This window comes from Sarcophilus harrisii, chromosome 6, assembly GCF_902635505.1.
Source record: "Sarcophilus harrisii chromosome 6, mSarHar1.11, whole genome shotgun sequence".
Lineage (NCBI taxonomy): Eukaryota > Metazoa > Chordata > Mammalia > Dasyuromorphia > Dasyuridae > Sarcophilus > Sarcophilus harrisii.
In genome coordinates this window covers 169,028,566-169,048,171 of record NC_045431.1, presented here as the reverse complement: position 1 = coordinate 169,048,171, position 19,606 = coordinate 169,028,566, and positions in this window count along the sequence as shown.

Here is a 19,606-nt window from a genome sequence, read left to right as displayed (position 1 = left end):
TAACACTAATTATGCAACAATTTTGTCATTACTAAGTATCTAGGGCTTGCCTTTTGTATGTGTTTTCTATATTAATTACTCTTTCAATTGCATTATTATCTATAATAGATGCATTTAATATTTCTGATGTTTTGCATTAATTTATAATTTCCCTATGCCCAAACACATGATCTATTTTTAAAAAAGACATCAAGTGATTCTGAAATATACGTATATTCTGTAATGTCAAAATATTCTGTAGTATTTGGTGATTTTAACACAAAAGTGAATATAGAAAAGGATAGAGAAAAAATGTTGGAATATATGACTCCAGGGGTAAGATACAAAAGGGAGCAAAGACTTATGGAATATATAGAAATCACATCATGCATATAATATGAAATGAAGCTATATCATGAATATTTTTAAGAAATGAGTTGTAAGTAACAGACATAGTTAACAATGAATTACTTTACAATAATACTTTTGATTCTATCTTAAGATACTGAAAATGACTGCTTACCAGAGTTGGATTTTTTCTTTCTTTTTCTTAATGAATCTATATATAATGAGATAGGACAGTGAAGGGGCAGGATGATTAAAGTGCTGGGCTGGAAGTCAGGAAAATACCTCTTCCTAAGTTCAAATCTGATTTCATTCACTTCCCAGCTACGTGACTCTGAGCAAGACACTTTACCTTGTTTGTCTCCATTTCTCAACTGTAAAATGAGCTGGAGAAGGAAATGCCAAACCACTCTATTATCTTTGCCAAGAAAACTGCAAAATGGGTCATAAAGAGCTGGAAATGACTGAAAATAACTCAACAACAATACAATCAAACCATTAACTTAGTAGAGATATAATCAAGATCAGTTCTAAATATGAAGAAAAAATAGAAGTGAAATGATAAGATGAATAACTTGAGAGATACAATCTGACCTATTTAAACAAGTTGCTGATGCCAAAAAAATGCAAAATGGATAAAAGAAGAGAAATAAAAACAGATTATCACTATTTCCTCAGGAAGTTTAACTGATGTAAATCTGTTGCCACAATGAGGAGACCAAGAGAAATAGCCTTAGCAAGCCAACATTTGATCTTCTTGCCAGGTGAAGAGACATCATGGCCAAAGGCAACACTACTTTATAATATAAACTCATTTACAAAATCTTATGGAGAATGATAGTGGAAGGTTATGAGCGATATTTTCTCATAAAATAGTGGGAAGCAATGGAGGGGGGGGGGAAACAAGTTTATTTGTTTGATTTGTCATGAGACTTAATCAGCCAAGATCATCCCAAGAGGGAAACTGAAAGGAGGGCAGCAAATAGATGAAAAATGCAAAAGGTATGTCTATATTACTATGAAAAAATAAACAGAAATATTCTGTACCTGAAAGATAGTGGAAATAACACATTTGGACTCTAACAGATTTTGCTGAGAGTCTGCATGAGGAAGTGGAAATGGCACTGAAGGAAAAAAAAAAGGGACAGGAAGAGAACCTGGATTAGATCATTTATAAATTGTAAGGGCTCATGTTGGAGATGACACAATTTTGAAAGAAATGAAGGATTTATACTCAAGATATCTCGGTATGGAGATATATTAAATAAGTTCCCCAATATACCTGTTGAACTATGGAATGGCAAGTTTTTGTTTGAGGATCACATTTTCTTACAAGGTATGAGTTTGTCTTTTGGTGCTGCCTGGCACTTTGTTTTATTTTATTTTTTTTTTTATTGATGTTGACTCAGACTCTTGTGAGAAAACTCTTGGGGAGAAGTTGCCCCTTTTGTTGGCCTATGACAGAGTGGTGATAGACCTGTTCTCTATCTTTTTGTCTGTCTTTTATTCTTTTTCTTCTGGAGATATCCTGACATTTTAGCAGAAACAAAAGAGGAGGTGGTTGGAGTGGGAAAAATTGGGCAAGAGTTTTCCATCTCCCTCCACTCTGCAACTGTGAAACATATCGACAGCCATTAAAATAAATAAAACCTGGATTTGCTTTTGACACATAGCATATGAAAAAGCATATGAGGTATCAGATATGAGCTTCATTCCAAGAGAGAAAAAGCAACTGAGGAAAGTGGCAGAGTATGGCAATATTTTGGAGATATTTTTCTTGGGTTTCGTTTTGGAAAGGTATTGACATGACCATTTAGCTTAAGAGATAGCAGCTATCAAGAGACAAATTTCAAGAATCAAGAAAAGAGATTAATTGTGCATGTGACTCTCAAAGACAGAACTATAACAAGGAATCAAAAACCTTAATATATGAAGCAAGGAATCTGGTCTTGCTACTCAGCTTGGGCCTGATGGAAAGGGGAACTGTCTGTCTAGCAACTCAATTCATTTCCCATCTGTGGGAGCTCAAAAACACAGGATAGTGCTGTGACATGACTTATGTGTTTAAGTATTTGAAGAATTATCATGTGATAGAGGAATTAGGGTTATCCTAATTTGACCCTGGTGAGGAAAACCAAGCATATCTTAAAAATAATTGGTCTTTAGTGCAAACAAAAATTCCTAAATATTAGGGTTGTTCCAAAATGGAATGGGCTGTTTGGGGAGGTATTTGATTTCTCTTTTATAGGAAATCTTCAGGCTGAAGTAGGAAGACCACTTTCTTTTCTTTCAAAAATTTTTTCTTTTCATTTTTCTTTTCTTTTTTGCTGAGGCAATTGGGCTTAAAAGACTTTCCTAGGGTCACACAGCTAGGAAGTGTTAAGTATCTGAGGCTGTATTTGAGCTCAGATTTCCTGACTCCAAGGCCAGTGCTCTATCCATTGCTCTATCTAACTGCCCCAGACCACTTTTCTAGTGTATTCTAAAAATGTGGGTTCCTGTAGAGAACAGATTGAACTGAAAGGCTTTGATTTCCTTTCCAATTCTCAATTCAGTGGTTTTGTGATTCTAAGGATGCTAACTCCCCAAGGTAGAACTATGTCACTAGAAACCTGTATACATATCTAAAGTCAAAGAAGACTTACAATAATCCTAGGATGTTGCTTGCCTATCTGATTTCTTTGTTCTGAGAGAATAACAAATTATAAGATAATATTATGACATGGTGGGTTTTAGGACTCACAGAAGGAAGAAAATTCCATCAGTTGTGGGTTAATGTAAGTCCTTATAGGTTTTGTACCATTCTTTATGAACTATCATAAATTCTCTTACTTTTTTGCATCTTTTGTAGAGTATAATAAAAGCTGTCCTACATCTGACATACGTTCTGAGTACTTTATTTACATATGTGCAAACCTAAGTGTGAGCTAGGATACACACACACACACACACACACACATATATATATACATATACATATATACATTATTCTAGAATAAACTTTGAACAAGGAATAAAAAACCAAAGAAAAAGTGGATTTTTGTGTTTATCTCCAATATTGGATCTAGTATAGGTAAACCTAGAGCATAAGGGCGATGGCTCATAGATTAGCTGACTGACTTCAGCATCAGGAGGATCTGGGTTTTAGAACAATAAAGTCATTTTCCCCAGCCAGTTTGGTATCAAATTTTGTTTTGTTAAGTATCATTATGTCCTTTGGCTACATTAACTGAACCCATCTCCTAAGCCAATTTAGTCCCTGTTCACAGTGGTTTTCACTATTTTTCCAAAAACTTCAGAAGTTATCATTATTATTATTATTGTTCTTCTTGTTTTTACTCTGAGTGCTATGCCTTTATGTATTCTGGGGACCTGGATTTTGATTCATCACTTTTCCACTGAAACAAATGGCATGCTCTTTTATTTCATTCTGAATGTTGGAAAAGAGGATATCATAAATGCCTTTTGTCTTCTTACCAGGGCACATTCAATCACACTTAGAACTAGGTACTGGGGAATTGCCTTACATTAAGATAGGACAAAGAAATATACTTTGCATCACTGAAATTATTTCTATAACAAGTTTTATTGATGACGCAGATGAATTACCAGTCAAAAGAAGTGAAATTTAGCGAAAATTCCTATAAAAAGAGAAATGTTTGCTTACTCTGCTTCTTCAATTATCTTTTTTAAACATTTTATTTTAAGAGCTTTTAAAAAATCTTTTTAAAAGGGGAGCAGCAAGGAATATATTTGAAAATAAAGATTAAAGAAAAACGATACCAATAAACATTTTCAAAACAGACTAGCCTCAGAAACATTGTACAGTCTATTTTAGAGATTACTGTATGACAGAATGCATTCTATGGAACTTTCCTATAAAATTCTCTCCCTCTCCTTCTCCCTCTCCCTCTCCTTTTCCTTCTCCCTTTCCCTCTCCCTCTCCCTTTCTCTCTCCCTCTTCCTTTCCCTCTCCCTCTCTTACATAGTATTTTCCAGATACATGTACAACTAACTAGAGCTTCCACTTATTGGTGTGGGAACAATACTTTTGGAAAAAAGTTTGTCAGTTCATTCTCCTATATCTCCACTCATCATCCCTGTGACTTTCTTTTTGATATTTTATTTTTCCCAATGAAGGCAAAATAGTTTTTAACAAAAAAAAAAAAAAACTTTGAGTTTCGAAATTTCTCCCTTTCTCCAACTCTTGAAAAGGCACATATGAAGTTATGCAAAACAGTTCTATAAAAGTCATGTTGCAAAAGAAAATATAGATCTCCCTCACCTCACCCCCCCCAAAAAAAAACCCTCAAGAAAAATAAAATAAAAAAAAATGCTTCAATCTGTATTCCGATATAACCAGTTTTTTTTTTTTTTTTCTGGGTATAGATAGCATTTTTTCACATAAATCCGTTAAAGAAGTCTTGCATTACTATATTGCTGAGAATAGTAAAGTCATTCACAGCTGATCATCCCACAACATTGCTATTACTTTGTACATAAAATATTTTTTCTTTGCATAAGTTCACAGAGGATTTTCTAGCTTTTTCTGAGAGTATCCTGCTAATCATTTACCATTCAATCATAATCACATACCACAATTTGTCCAGCCATTCCCTAATATATGATCATCCCCTCAATTTCCAACTCTTTCTCCTGAGAAGAGAGCTGTTATAAATATTTTTGTTTACATATATCCTTTTCACATTTCTTTTGTTTTAAACCTCTTTTGGGATACATGCATAGTAGTGGTATTGTTAGATCAGAAATTATGCACAATTTTATAGCCTTTTTGGACATAGTGCCAAACTGCTCTACAAAAGGCTGATTCAGTTCACAATTCCATCAACAATACATCAATGTCTAATTTTTCTCACATTCCCTCCAACATTTGTCATTTTTCCCCTCTGACCCATTAACTAATCCACTACATATGAGGTAGCACATTTGAATTATTTAATTTGCATTTCTCCAATCACTAGTGAAGTAGAGCATTTTATATGACCATAAATAGCTTGATTAGTTCATCTGAACATTGTACATATCTTTAGATCATTTATGAATTGGGCAATGGCTCTTTTTTATATAAATCTGACATAGTTCCCTTCATTTTTGAGAAATGAAGCCTTCACTAGAGAAATTTCCTTCAAAATTCTTTTCAGAGTTATAGTTGCTCACTGTATTTTTCCTCCCCCATTCTATTCTGTCTCCTTCCATCCTGTCCCTCTTCAAAAATGTTTTGCTTCTGAGTACCCCCTCTCCCAATATATCCTACTTTCTGGCAGGGTAAGATAGATCTTTATATCCATATTGGGCATGTGTATTATTTCCTCTTTGAGCCAATCCTGATGAAAGTAAGGTTCACTAATTCTTCCCCTTTTTCTCCCTTTCCCTTCCAGTGTAAAAGTTTTTTTCTTGCCTCTTGTATGGCAGATAATTTATGCTATTTCACTTTTCTCTTTAATCCAGTATATTTCTCTCTTACCCTTTAATTTTAAATTTTTCATAAGATTTCATATTTAACTCCTGTGCCCCCTGTCTATATATACTCCTAACTGTTCTAATAATGAAAGAGTTCTTATGAGTTACATATGCCATTCTCTCATATAGGAATATAAACAGATTAACCTTATTAAGTCCCTATTGAGGGACTTATGTTTCTCCTGAGACCTGTATTTGAAAGTCAATTTTATTATTATTTAGCTCTGATATTTTTGTCACAAGTACCTGAAAATTCTTTATTTCGTTGAATTTCTATCTTTTCTCCTGAAACACAGTTTTGCTGAGTAAGTGAGATTCTTGGTTGTATTTTTAGCTCATTTGCTCTGTGAGACATCATATTCCGTGATCTCCAATCCTTGAATGTAGAAACTGCTAAATCTTGTGTTATCCTGATTGTGGCTTCACTAAACTTGCATTGTTTCTTTTTGGATGCTTGTCATATTTTCTCTTTGACTTGGGAATTCCAGATTTGAGCTATAATTTCCTGGGAGTTTTCATCTTGGGATTCCTTTGAGGAGGTGATTGGTGATTTCTTTTAATTTCTATTTTACCCTCTGGTTCTAGAATAACAGAATATTCTAATTTTTGAAAGATGATGTCTAGGCTAATTTTTTGATAGTAACTTTCAAATAGCCAAATAGTTTTAAAATAATCTCTTCTGGGACTATTTTCTAGGTTAGTTATTTTTTAATGAGATATTTCACATTGTTTTCTATTTTTTCATTCTTTTGGTTTTGTTTTATTGTTTCTTGATTTCTCACAAATTTTCTTTTTGCTCAAATCTAATTTTTAAGAAATTATTTTCCTCAGTGAGCTTTTGTACCTTTTTCTTATTTGGCCAAATTTTCTTTTTAAGGCACTCTTCTTCTCATTAGCTTTTTGTATTTCCTTTTGCATCACGCTCATTTCTCTTCCCACTTTTTCTTTACCTCTTTTACTTGATTTTCAAAATACCCTTTGAGCTCTTCCATAGACAGAGACCATTTCTAATTGTTCTTTCAAAGTAGAAGCTTTGATTTTGTTATCTTCTTCTGAGTGTGTATTTTCATCTTATTTGCCACCATAGTAACTTTCTACCGTCAGAATATTTTTCTGTTGTTTTCTTTTTTACCCAACCTTTTATTCAGCTTTTAACTCTTTAGGGGTGTTTCCAGGGTAGTGGGGGCAATGTCCCAAGCTTCAGAGGTTTTATGCAACTGTTTTCAAAGATACTTTTAGGGACCGGTAGGTTTTCAGTTATTCCAAGGTGGTAGAGTCCAAGTAGAAATGTGTTTACTACTTTCCTAGGCTATGCTCTGATCCATGAGTGAACCCAAGTACTCCTCTATGCCCTGGAACTGTGAGGAGGATCCCCAAACCCTTCTAGCTGTAAATTTTAATGTGCTTGTGCTCTTCACCCTACTGTGTGTTGGATCTGAATATGGGCAAAGCAACAGAAGCCTTACTTAGTGCTAGTAAAGAGACCTGACCATCTGCTTGACCACTCTGTCTTCTGTGGGCTGAGACTTCTGCTTCCTTTCCTGTTGACCTTCTAAATTGTCTTTTGTGTCTGTGGACCAAGAGATCTAGAAACTTCCAGTGCTACCTCGGATTCAAAGGCCCCAATGCTTACTCTTGGTTTGCTGAGGCTAGGCCTTCACAGAGACTGTGCTGCTCTCTCATTCTGGTGCAATAGACCTTTCTTACTAACCTTCAAAGTTGTCTTCAACTGGAAAACTGTTCCACTCCATCTTTTGTGGGTTCTAATGCTCTAAAATTTCTTTAGATTCATAATTTAAATGTTTTTGGAGGAGTTTGGGGGAAGAGCTCAGGTGAGTCCCTGCCTTTACTCTGACATCTTGGTTCCATCTCCAATTAGCCAAATAAAGCAATAATACACATAATAATGAAAAATTTCAGAGATGATCTCAGATTCTACAGAGAAAGATCACTCAAACACATGATGATAAAATGAGTTAACATTGAATTGGGGAATTTATATGCACAAAAACAGAATATTGGTCTACACATGTAAATTCATGTGACATATACTCCCATTATGTATAGTAAATTTAATTATGATTTTAATATTTGTATGAGGAGGATTGGTTTTCCTACCTCTTAGCTGCAGTTGACGAAATCACAGGATATAAACACAGATAACAAAGTTTAGGGAAAAACCAAGTCACAAATGAACCTCGCTTCTCATCTCTTGAAGGTAAAGAATATTTTCTCAGGAGAGGGGATGGGGGGAAGGAGGGGAAAAATTGGAACAGAAGGTTTTGCAAGGATTAATGCTGAAAAATTACTCATATATATGTCTTGTAAATAAAAAAGCTATAATAAAAAAAGAAGAGCTGCTACAGAGAAACTGGGCTAATTTATGTGTAGAATAATGTATAACTCTGAGTACAACAATCATTTTCTAAAGTTAGAAAGTAGACGAAAGTATGTATTTAAAAATCCAAACAGATGACTATTAATAAATGTGCGAACACACACAAAAAAGAATATTTTCTCTTACTACCTACCACTTCTCATGGAATGGTATTTAGAAGAGGAGTAACTCTTCCAAAAGGAGACATTCGAATCCTACATTTTGAATTTTCATCAGTTCAGAAGATACCAGAATGTAGCTAGAAGCTGTCTCCAGACAAATATGGATATCATGAATTGGTTACTCAATACTTACAATAGTTTTGAGAAGAAGCAAGACCTCTGGCAGCTCAAAAGAGAGTCATTTATAGACACAAGAGAGACTATAGCTAGCTTCAGGGAGAATTACCCAAAGAGAGACAAGACTTTGAAATCCACTAAAACAAGAAGCATGAGTTACATTTATTATATGAGCTCTCTACATGTTTACATCATTACCATTGCACTCTAAATTTGTTTCCACTATTTCTGTGGGTGCTATGCATATTTGTGGGGGAATGCACTCCAGGATTATGGGCTCAACTAGTTTACAGATTTGGCAGTAATTTTCAATCATGTCTGACTCTTCATAACCCCATTTAGAGTTTTCTTGATGGAGATACTGGAATAGTTTGCCATTTCCTTCTTTAGCTCATTTTACAGATGAGGAATCTGAGCCAAACAGAGTTAAGTAACTTGCCCAGGGTCATATAGCTAATAAGTCTGAGACCAAATTGGAACTTAAGAAGATGTTTTCTTCTTTCTAGGTTCAGCATTCTATCCACTGTGTCATCTAACTGCCCCTATTTTATAACTACTGTTCTTATTATCCTCTCATTAAATGTTACTAAGTGAATGTGTACTGGTTGATCATTAATAGGAAACCCACTAATCGAAGCTTATGAATGAAAGTTATAATATCCCACACCTCAGACTATCTCTAAAGCTTGAAAGTAGAAGTTATTTTCTAGTGACCCAACCCTAGAGTAAGACTGGTAAAGTTGGAGGTTGGAGTAAAGATTATTCTTCACTTGGATGCCAAAGAGACAGTCCTCAAGCACAGCTCTGACCATGCTAATCCCAATGCTCAATAAACTACTGTGACTCACTATTACTTCCAGGATCAAATGAAAAATCTTCTGTTTGACTTTAAAGCCCTTAAAAACCTTACCCTTTCTTCTCTTTCAAGTCTTCCTGGTTTCTACTCCCCTCCACATACCCTACAATTTGGCAACACTGGCCGTCTTGTTATTCATCTAAAATCCTACCTTTCTTTTGAGATTGGAGGTAAAGTCTAAGAGGTGATAATATATGTCTTTTTCCAATGATTTAGTGGCATAGGGAAGAGTAGAAGTAGTGTCCATGTAAGACAGTCAGGGTTTTTGGGTCAAGATGCTTCTGAATCCTGTGTATAAGAAGGGCCAGGGCTAAGATATGCTCACCATCCTGGTTTCATCATCTCTTTCCCAGTTCCTAATCTGGCAAGCAATTACTTTTCACATTGCCTCATTTTAAGAAAATTAACTTCACCTTGACATTTTACAGAGGAAGAGATTTCAACTCAATTAGATGAAATGACACACTCACAGTAATCATTGGTTGAGCCCGAGTTTTCTGACTTGAAGTTCAATGTTCTTTATTTATACCATAATAACTCCTTATGTACAATGTATAAACACAGTGAATACAACTGTATGATTTCCCACAAACAAAAGAGATTTGACAATGGACAGCTTGAAGGTGGGTGGAAGAAGAGGCTCTGGTGGAGGTGATATTTTCATAATCACTAACACTACTGCTCAAAAAATAATGAAAATTGGAGGAACTAAAGCTGAGATGCTGGCAGTAGCCAAGAACGTAATTGAAGCTGACCATTTCATGTATCATGCTTAATGTTGGTATTTCAGCATTTTCTTTTGGTGGGGATTGCTTTATTTTTGCTTGTTTTTCACTTAAGGGGGTCTGAAACTCAATAAGTCTGTTCAAATCAAGTCACCAAGCATTTACTGAATACTATCTATGCAAATTCTTTTATGGTGCAAAGTGTTGGGATTACAAAGGAAACCAAAAATAACACTTATTGTCCAGGAGCTCACACTCTAATGGAGCAAACAACAAGCAATTTAACCTGTTCCCACGAAACACATACAGGGTGAATTGGAGAGAATCTCAAAAGAAAGGTAGGATATTAGTTGAATAGCAAGAAGGCCAGTGTCACCAAATTGTAGAGTATGTGGAGGGGAGTAGAAACCAGGAAGACTTGAAAGAGAAAAAAACAGTAAGGTTTTTAAGGGCTTTAAAAATTAAACAGAAGATTTTTCATTTGATCCTGGAAGTAATAGTGAGTCACAGTAGTTTACTGAGTATTAGGATTAGCATGGTCAAAGCTGTACTTAAGGAAAGTCTCTTTGGCAGTTTAGTGAAGGATAATATAGTAAGGTAAGATAATATAGTAAGGTAAGATTTGTGGTGTGGAGACCAACTGCCAAGCAGCCCAGGTATGAGTTGAGTACCTGAATCAGGATAGTGTCTATGTCAGGGAAAAGAAGGGGACATAGATAGAATTGACAGGACTTGGCAACAGATTGGATATACGGAGTTAAAGTGAGAGAAAAGTGATTAGATTGTGAGTCTAGCTGACCTGGAAAATAGCAGTATCTCATCAGTACAGTGAGTATCTTATTCCTTGTGGCTAAGCCATTTTTCTCTCTAAGGCATTACCTATAATTGTGGGATTATTCTCTTCTCCAGACTTTATATTGCGAGCTTCTTTTAACTTGTAATATTTCTTTATTGCTTTGGTTTTTCCTCTGTTTACTCATAATTTCGACCTTATTTGTTGATTTAGGATTTTCCTCTAGGCTAGTCCTGTCCACTGTTTTTGGATGGTCCTATCCCATCTGTGATTTGAATACTTCCGTCTTTACTAATTTGTATTGAACGTCTGGTATTAGAAACTGTCCTCTGAATTAATTTTAGTTTTCTATTTATGTTTCCTGATGGTCTTATGCAGTTTAGAGCCTCTCTTGGTCTCTTCCTTTTCATTGATATGATACTTAAATGGGATTTGGTAGCTCTGGTAGTTTCCAATGAGATGTTGAGGTACTCTCATAGGATTTTCTTGCTGCTGGCCTCTGGGTACTAAGTTGTTCCTTTCTTTTGCTGTGACTTAAATACTTCAAGAAAGAAGAGTTAGTCCATATTTCCTGTGAAGTGAACTATGGAGAGTGATTCTGTCTTTCAATTGTTTCCAACAGGTAAGGGCCAGGACCTCACTCTAGACTCTCAAAAATTAGAGCTGCTTATGATTTGCAACACCCATGTTCAGAGAATAATGTTTGACTTTGAATCTCTTATCAGTTTGTCTTGACTGTTTTCCCCTCTTAGGAGGTAGGAAAATTCCTGAGGCTTTCCTGAAAATTTCCTACCTGTCTCCCCAGGAAGGAAAATTCATGAGGCTTTCTCTAAATCAATCACTTCCTCTTTTCTACTCCTTCCTTATATACCTGCATTTTGATGGTTTCTCTTGTGAGATGTCTCTTCCCAATTCCACAGGTTTCTGGACATCTTTTTGTGTATTTCTGAACTAGAAGGATGTATTTATTTTTGTTTCTTTGAGATTTTATATCATTAGTTTTTTCCAGTGCCTCCTTTCAGATAGGGTAGTATTTATGTGAGAGAATTGGTTTTCTTTTTGACATTCACCTAGCTAATTTAAGAGTAATTTATCCTTATTTCTTTTGACTGATTCTCATGGGAATCAGAGAAAAGATAAGGTCCCCAGAAATTTCTACCAGATCAAATTTTGTAGACAATGAATTGACTTAAAGACAATTAGCTACAGTGTATAATCTATTTGCTGTGATTTACAACTTAAGATGATCCCAATGTGTTTTTTCACCAACTCTGTATAGACACATCCAAGATGACAAAATCCATTTTCAATTGTTAGTTTCCTTGTTACATAATATATAGTATTTCCCCCTAGAGCATTACAGATATATCCAAAATATGATCCAAATTAAAGAGCTAGGAGAGGTATCTATTTTTAATAAATTTTGTCTGGAAGGAAAAGACATGACAGGCAAGGCTTCACACTTTGAGGATTACTTTTCCCAGAAAAAAGTTAAACTGAAAATAAAGAAACAAGACAATAAAACATGGGTCTGGGAATTCAGAGAACTAATCTGTTTATAAAGTACCTGGTTCAGTGAAAGCTTCCTCAAATGTCAGGGTTCTGATTTCCTCTCTTTTAGTAGCTCTGGTTTCTCACCAGTGCAGTGTGGTCGTTATTGTTTCTAGTATTTTTGATGGAGGCAAATCATCTGGGACATCTGTCTATAGACTCAAGACAGCTGGCCACAGCTGTCTGAAAGTATCCTGAGAACTAACTGTTCCTACAAGATGGTTTAGGAGGATATTAGAGTAGTGCAGACATTGGGATCCATGCCAAAGATTCTGTGTGTGTGTGTGTGTGTGTGTGTACATGCATATCCCCATGAATAGAGAGAGTGCTGTGTCTACAGTGAGGAAGATTCATCTTCCTGAGTTCTAATATGACCTCAGAGACTTATTAGCTGTGTGACCCTGGGCAAGTCTCTTCACTTTGTTTGCCTTAGTTTCCTCATCTGCAAAATGAGCTGGAAAGGGATGTGGCAAACCACTATAATATTTTACTAAGAAAACCTCAAATGGGGGCATGAAAAGTTGGAAATAATTGAACAACACACAAAAAAATGAACAGTTCTCAGAGGATGAAATCAAAGTGTTCAATAGCCATAGGAAATGAAACATTCCAAATCATTAATGTTTATTTTATTAAACATTGTTCATTGTTGTTACTTTTAATGACTAAAGAAAATTTAAAAATAATCAACTTTAATTTCCAATATGATAACCATTGATAGCTATACTCCTCATCAATAACAATTTATTAGCATCTTCAATCATTTTTAAGAGTGTAATGGGATCCTGAAAATAAAAAAGTTAAAAACTGCTGATTTAGAGAAATGGAAATGCAAAGAACCTTGAGAATCAACTTCAACTATCAGACAGCCCAAGATAACAGAAAAAGAGCCTTATGATTATTAGAGATCTGCTTGAAGGCAGGTACACACTGGTTTATTGTTGGTAGAACAATTTGATTGGAAAGCAATTTGGAGTCATGCCCTCAAAATTACTAAACTGCACATTCCCTTTGATTGATGATATTGCAATTAAGGCTACAGCCCAAGGAGATCAAACAAAGAGGAAAAAATAACCACATATGCAAAAATATTTATGTAGCAAATTGAAAAAAAGCCTCAAGTTTTGGTTAAAAGGGACATTATAAGAACAATAGGAACAGTTAGGTAGCAGAGTGGATAGTACACTATTGTTGTAATCAGGAACATTCATCTTTGTGAGCTCAAATCTGAACTCACATTAACTGTGTGATCTGGGGCAAGTCACTTAAACTTGTTTGCTTCAATTTCCTAATCTATAAAATAAGCTAGAGCAGGAAATGGCAAAACACTCCAGTGTCTCTGCCAAGAGAATCCCAAATAGGGTCACAAAGAGTTAGACACAAATGAAACAACTCGATAACAACAAAAACAAGATGAGAACAGGAGAATGGATTTGGGCTGGGAGTCTGACTTCTATTAAGAATACAAGTAAGAAGAATATGAAAAATAAAAAAGTATTTATGTGAAGTAATTTTACATGTGTAAGCATAACCAGAACAGTAAAATAAGTGATGATGGCAGTGTAAAAGGAATAATGGAAAGACATAACAAGATGGAGAAAAGCAGGGAAGTGGAGACTGGGGGAGGAGCGTCCAGATTGGGCATAATTATTTACTTGTTATTGAAACACTCCACAATGAAATTAATTTTTAACTATCACTGGTTAAAAAATGTTTGTTTGCTTTTTTTAAAGTTAAAAGTGTCATTTTTTAAAATCTGAGAAAAAAAATTTTTGTGAAATTTAACCCCATTCTATTTGTAGTTGATTTTCCTTGATATTTTTAGTTAATTTTGATGAAATGATTACAGATTAGCTGAAGACATACACTTACATCTTTAGATTCATACCTAAAACCAGACTGAGAAGGCCTAAGATTCTCTAAATTTGCTCTGTATATGTATTTGTATGCCCACATCTGTAGGACTGGGAATATATAGATGTAGTAGATTCAAGCAGAGGTATATCCAGAATTGGAAATCAAGGAAAGGGGGAGCATTATTTAGCCAGCTTTGACTTTTACCAACATCTCTGTCTGGGTCAGAGTCTATAGGAGGGAGGGATCTTTATTTTTAGCATAGCCTTGAAGGGTCAAGTCCTCAGTTCAAGACTAAAATCAAGAGAGTCCTTCCCTCTTGAACAGTCATGCTTGCAGAGACTTGAGAACTCCAAAGAATCAATGATAACTGTAACCTAAATGTTTACTCCAATGACACAGCACTTATCCCTGGTTTTCATCATGTGACCTACATGTGACACTTTTTTCCTGATAACATCTTTTATTTTATTCACCCCGTGTATCTATCTGTAGTAATCTGTTGCAGTCTACTCCATTCTATTACAAATCTTCTCCAATCACCAATAGATGATGAAGTTTTCAATATTTCAGAGATTTAGTATTGAAAAGTTACCTAAGTACACCTCAGCTTTATGCTTGTTTCCATCCCCTGGCTTTACTCATTGCATCCTACTGCTTTCCCAATCATTAGACTTGGATAACTTAAATAGGAACCTGAATTCATAGATTACTAAAATGAACTAATCAACCAATCAACAGGTATTTATTATGTGTGTTCAGGATGGAGGGCTTAATCCTTAAGAACTTATAAGACTTAACCCTGTTTAGCACACTTCCTTATCTGTAAAATGAGCTGGAGAAGGAGATGTTAAACCACTCCTGTATCTTTCACTAATCTCAAATGGGGTCATGAACAGTCAGATATGACCTTAACAACTGAACTACTACAAAAAGGGACTGTGCTAAATACCCTGAATACAAAGACATCTATTTGGGAAATAATATATACACATAAAAGTAAATAAAAACTATATATGAAGCAAACATATGCTGATGGAGGAGGCACCAATAGGTAGGAGATATCAGGGAAAGCTTATTGAAGATAGTAGATGATCAGAACTTTGAAGAAGGCTAAAGGTGCTTTAGGGTGAAGAAAATAAGCAGGACAGCCTGTGCAAGGGCGTCATATGTGAGAGGCAGAAAATAGATTAGTCTAACTATTCTATGAAACAGAGTTAAGTATAATAAGTCTAGAAATGTAGGGTGAAGCCAGATTGTGGAAGCCTTTAATTGCCAAACAGAAAACTTGGAATTTTAATCCAGATCAGGGATTTTTTAACTTTCTTTATGTCATGGAAGCTTTTGATAGTCTAATGAATCTTATGAACCACTTTTCAGAATGTCTTTGAATACATAAAGTAAAAGTATGTGTGATTACAAAGGAAAAATATATTGAACTACAGTTATTGACATATGTTGTTGCTTGTCTTTCATGTTAAATAATACTGTGGAAATAGATAATTTTGATTATATTAAGTTAATAAATTTTTGTACAAACAAAACTACTGCAGACAAGATTAGAAGGGAATCAATAAACTGGGAAAACATTTTTACATCCAAAGGATCTGATAAAAGGCTCATTCCAAAAATATACAGAGAATTAACTCAAATTTATAATAGTTCAATCCATTCTCCAATTGATAAATGGTCAAAGGATATGAACAGACAATGTTTAGATGAAGAAATTGGAACTATTTGTAGTCACATGAAAAGGTGCTCCAAATCACTATTGATCAGAGAAATGCAAATTAAGGCAACTCTGAGATTGCACTATGCACCTGTCAAATTGGCTAAGATGTCAGGAAATGATAATGACCAATGTTGGAGGGGATATGGGAAAACTGGGACACCAATACATTATTGGTGGACCATAAACAGATCCAACCATTCTGGAGAGTAATTTGGAACTATGCTCAAAAAGTTATCAAACTGTGCATACCCTTTGATCCAGCAGTGTTTCTACTGGACTTATATCCCAAAGAGATTTTAAAGGAGGGAAAGGGACCCACATGTGCAACAATGTTTGTGGCAGCCCTCTTTGTAGTGGCCAAAAACTGGAAGCTGAATGCATGCCCATCAGTTGGAGAATGGTTAAATAAATTGTGGTGTATGAATACTATGGAATATTATTGTTCTGTAAGAAATAACCAGCAGGATAATTTCAGAGAGGCCTGGAGAGACTTACATGAACTGATGCTAAGTGAAATGAGCAGAACCAGGAGATCATTATACAAGGCAACAACAAGACTATATGATGATCAATTCTGATGGATGTGGCTCTCTTCCACAAAGAGATGGTTCAAACCAGTGTCACTTGTTCAGTGATGAAGAGAACCATCTACACCCAGAGAGCTCTGTTGTTATTTGCTTGCATTTTGTTTTCTTTCTCAGTTTTTTTTTCTTCTTGATCTGATTTTTCTTGTGCAGCAAGATAACTGTATAAATATGTATACATATATTAGATTTAACATGTATTTTAACATATTTAACATATATTGGACTACCTGCCATCTAGGGAAGGGGATGGGAGGAAGAAGGGGAAAATTTGGAACAAAAGGTTTTGTAAGGGTAAATATTGGAAAAATTACCCATGCATATATTTTGTAAATAAAAAGCTTTAATAAAAAATAAATGCTATTGTGGGTCTTTTTGACTTGCATGTGAATTGGATTTAAGTGAGGCAGAGTTGCATAAAGTTATATGCCTCCCTCTTTCTTCTAAAGTGATTGAAGTCCAATTGCAAAAAGAAATAATGATTACCAATGGCCTGGGATATAGTGCATGGTCTTGGTATCTTTGATGTCTGACCAAACTCTAAGTGCTCCACAGTACCTTTCAGCTGCCTTTATGGCCCCATTCCACCAGGGGAAATCTTCACATATTTGGAGTAGACACATCAGTAACTCACCAATGAGTTAGAGGTCTGTGGGTTACGTTCAACCTGGTTCAGCCCATCTGCTGAGATGGTTTTACCAAGGTGTAACTGCTGTGAATGCTCTGGCTTCTTGGAGCCACTGATGAGAGTTGAGTGCCCTCACCAAGTGCTAGTGCTCCCTCAATGCCTCAAAGTTATTCAAGATACTTTAAAAGAGAGGGAAAAAAATATGACTCATGCTCTTGAAGAGCATATGGTCTATTGGAAAAGACTGCATTTTAACAATTTAATAATAAACATAATAAAATGCTTAATAAATGCTAATAATAGTTAATGCTTAATAATAGTTAATAACAGCTGAATTTGTTCATTGCCAAATATTTTCCTTTCCTATTATCTCATTTGAATCTCATAGCAACTATGTGAGGTAGGTACTAAGATATTATTGTCTCCACATTTTACAGATGAGGAAACTGAGACTGAGACAGATGAAGTTACTCACCTGGGGTCATATGCTAATAAATATATGAGGTAGCATTTGAACCCAGGTCTTCTGTACTCTGTTCCTCCCATTGTACTGTCTATATGTATAACAGCTAGAGTTTAATATTAAGATAATATTTAAAACATCAGTCCTATCTAAGAGAACAACCAGGATAGCATGGGGCTAAGTGGGAACTCTTGTCCTACTATTACCCTCACCTTTCTTATGAAAGTCTCACAGAAAGGCAGTAATGCAAGCATGTGGCTTATTATCTTTGTTTGTTACTTTATTTCCACTCATTTTATTATTTATTTATTCTTTTATTCAATTAATTTTATTTATTCCACCATTTATATTTAGTTAAGCCTTGGGAATGCCACTATTAGATCACCTTGTCTAGTTGACATAGACATTTTTGCTTCCTTCAGTTGTTTTCTTATATTTTTATAAGAAGGTTAGAGATTGGTCTTTGAATATTTTTCCAAGTGAGCAAAGGTCAAGATGGAAATTCTTCATATACCTCATAATGTTTGTATTCCTACTGAGTCAACCAAAGGAGGGGTTGGGGGATAGGGGAAGAGTGGGGGAAGAGGGAAGCACATGTTCAATAAAAAGGTCTGGCTAAACAGTCTGTTAAATTGTGATCTTGGCAGGACTGAAATTTCTAGGGGTAACATTTGTTATTTATAGGAGTAGACTTCCTAGCATGATCCAATTTTTTTGGCTCATGTCCTTTCTCAACCTTATACACTTACCTATCATTTACCTCTTTCTGTTTACTGAAGACTCAGTGAAGAAATGTTTTACTCCTATCCCTGAACCAGTCCTTGTGTGAAACAAGGCAACATCACAGAGTTGAAAGAAAACCATTCCCCAAATCCTTCCCTCCCAAAAAATCTTTTAGACATAAAAGTTTTTGGAATTAATGAACTCTTTGCCCTCAAAATATGGATTAGAATTCAGATTCTTGGATGTTACTTTCCATGGGCATTGCGAATTAAGAAAATAGATTTCCTTGGTGACATTTACTTTTGGTAAACGTAGATTTTAATCCCATCTGGTAAAGTTTTGATCCTCTTTGACATAACCTATGGTTTATTCTCTGATGTATTTGGCTAGTCCACTTTTATTGTAAATACAGTTCTTTAAAGTTCTCATTCTCATTTATTAATTCTTATTGTAAGATATTAGATAATTATGAATTACTAAAGAATGTTTCAAAGATACCTGCTAGTAAGTATTTAGAACTAAATTTTATTTTGGGATCTTTCTTTGAGAATTGTTAGGCCTGTATATATTCATTATTTCCAGGAGAACATTTCAAGTCTTGAATTATTTGAGCTAGGAGAAACCTCCAATCTATTTCACCTGCTTTGTTTTTGTCTTTTAACATGGTACGTGGCAATAGTGAGATAAAAATCTTATCACCCTGCTCTAATGAATACAACATGACAGAAAACCTGACACCAGAGAATAGAGATGACTAAAAACAGCTGACAGCTGACAGCTGACAACTGATAATGGCAGCAGAATCAAAGTTCTGGAATTATTTTATTCCTTTGCCTATTTTAAAAAGTCTTATTGCTATTTTTTTTAAAGACCACAATAATTTTTCTTTAACCCTGGCCCCTTCCTCTTTTGAGGACAAAGGGAGGGAGGAAGGGAGGAAGAGAGACAGAGACAGAGAAAGAAAGAGAGAGAGAGAGACAGAGACAGAGAGACAGAGACAGAGACAGAGAGACACACACAGAGAGTTGGATAGACTGATGATAAATGGTTGATAGATAGATGGATAAATGATGGATGGATAGATAAGAGTATTTACTAAATATTTATTATGATGTCTGGAAAATAAGATGATTCTTACTCTCAAGGAGCTTACATTATGATGGGGATGACAAAACATAAAGAAGAATTGGAAAGTATATGTGTGGATGAAGGACAT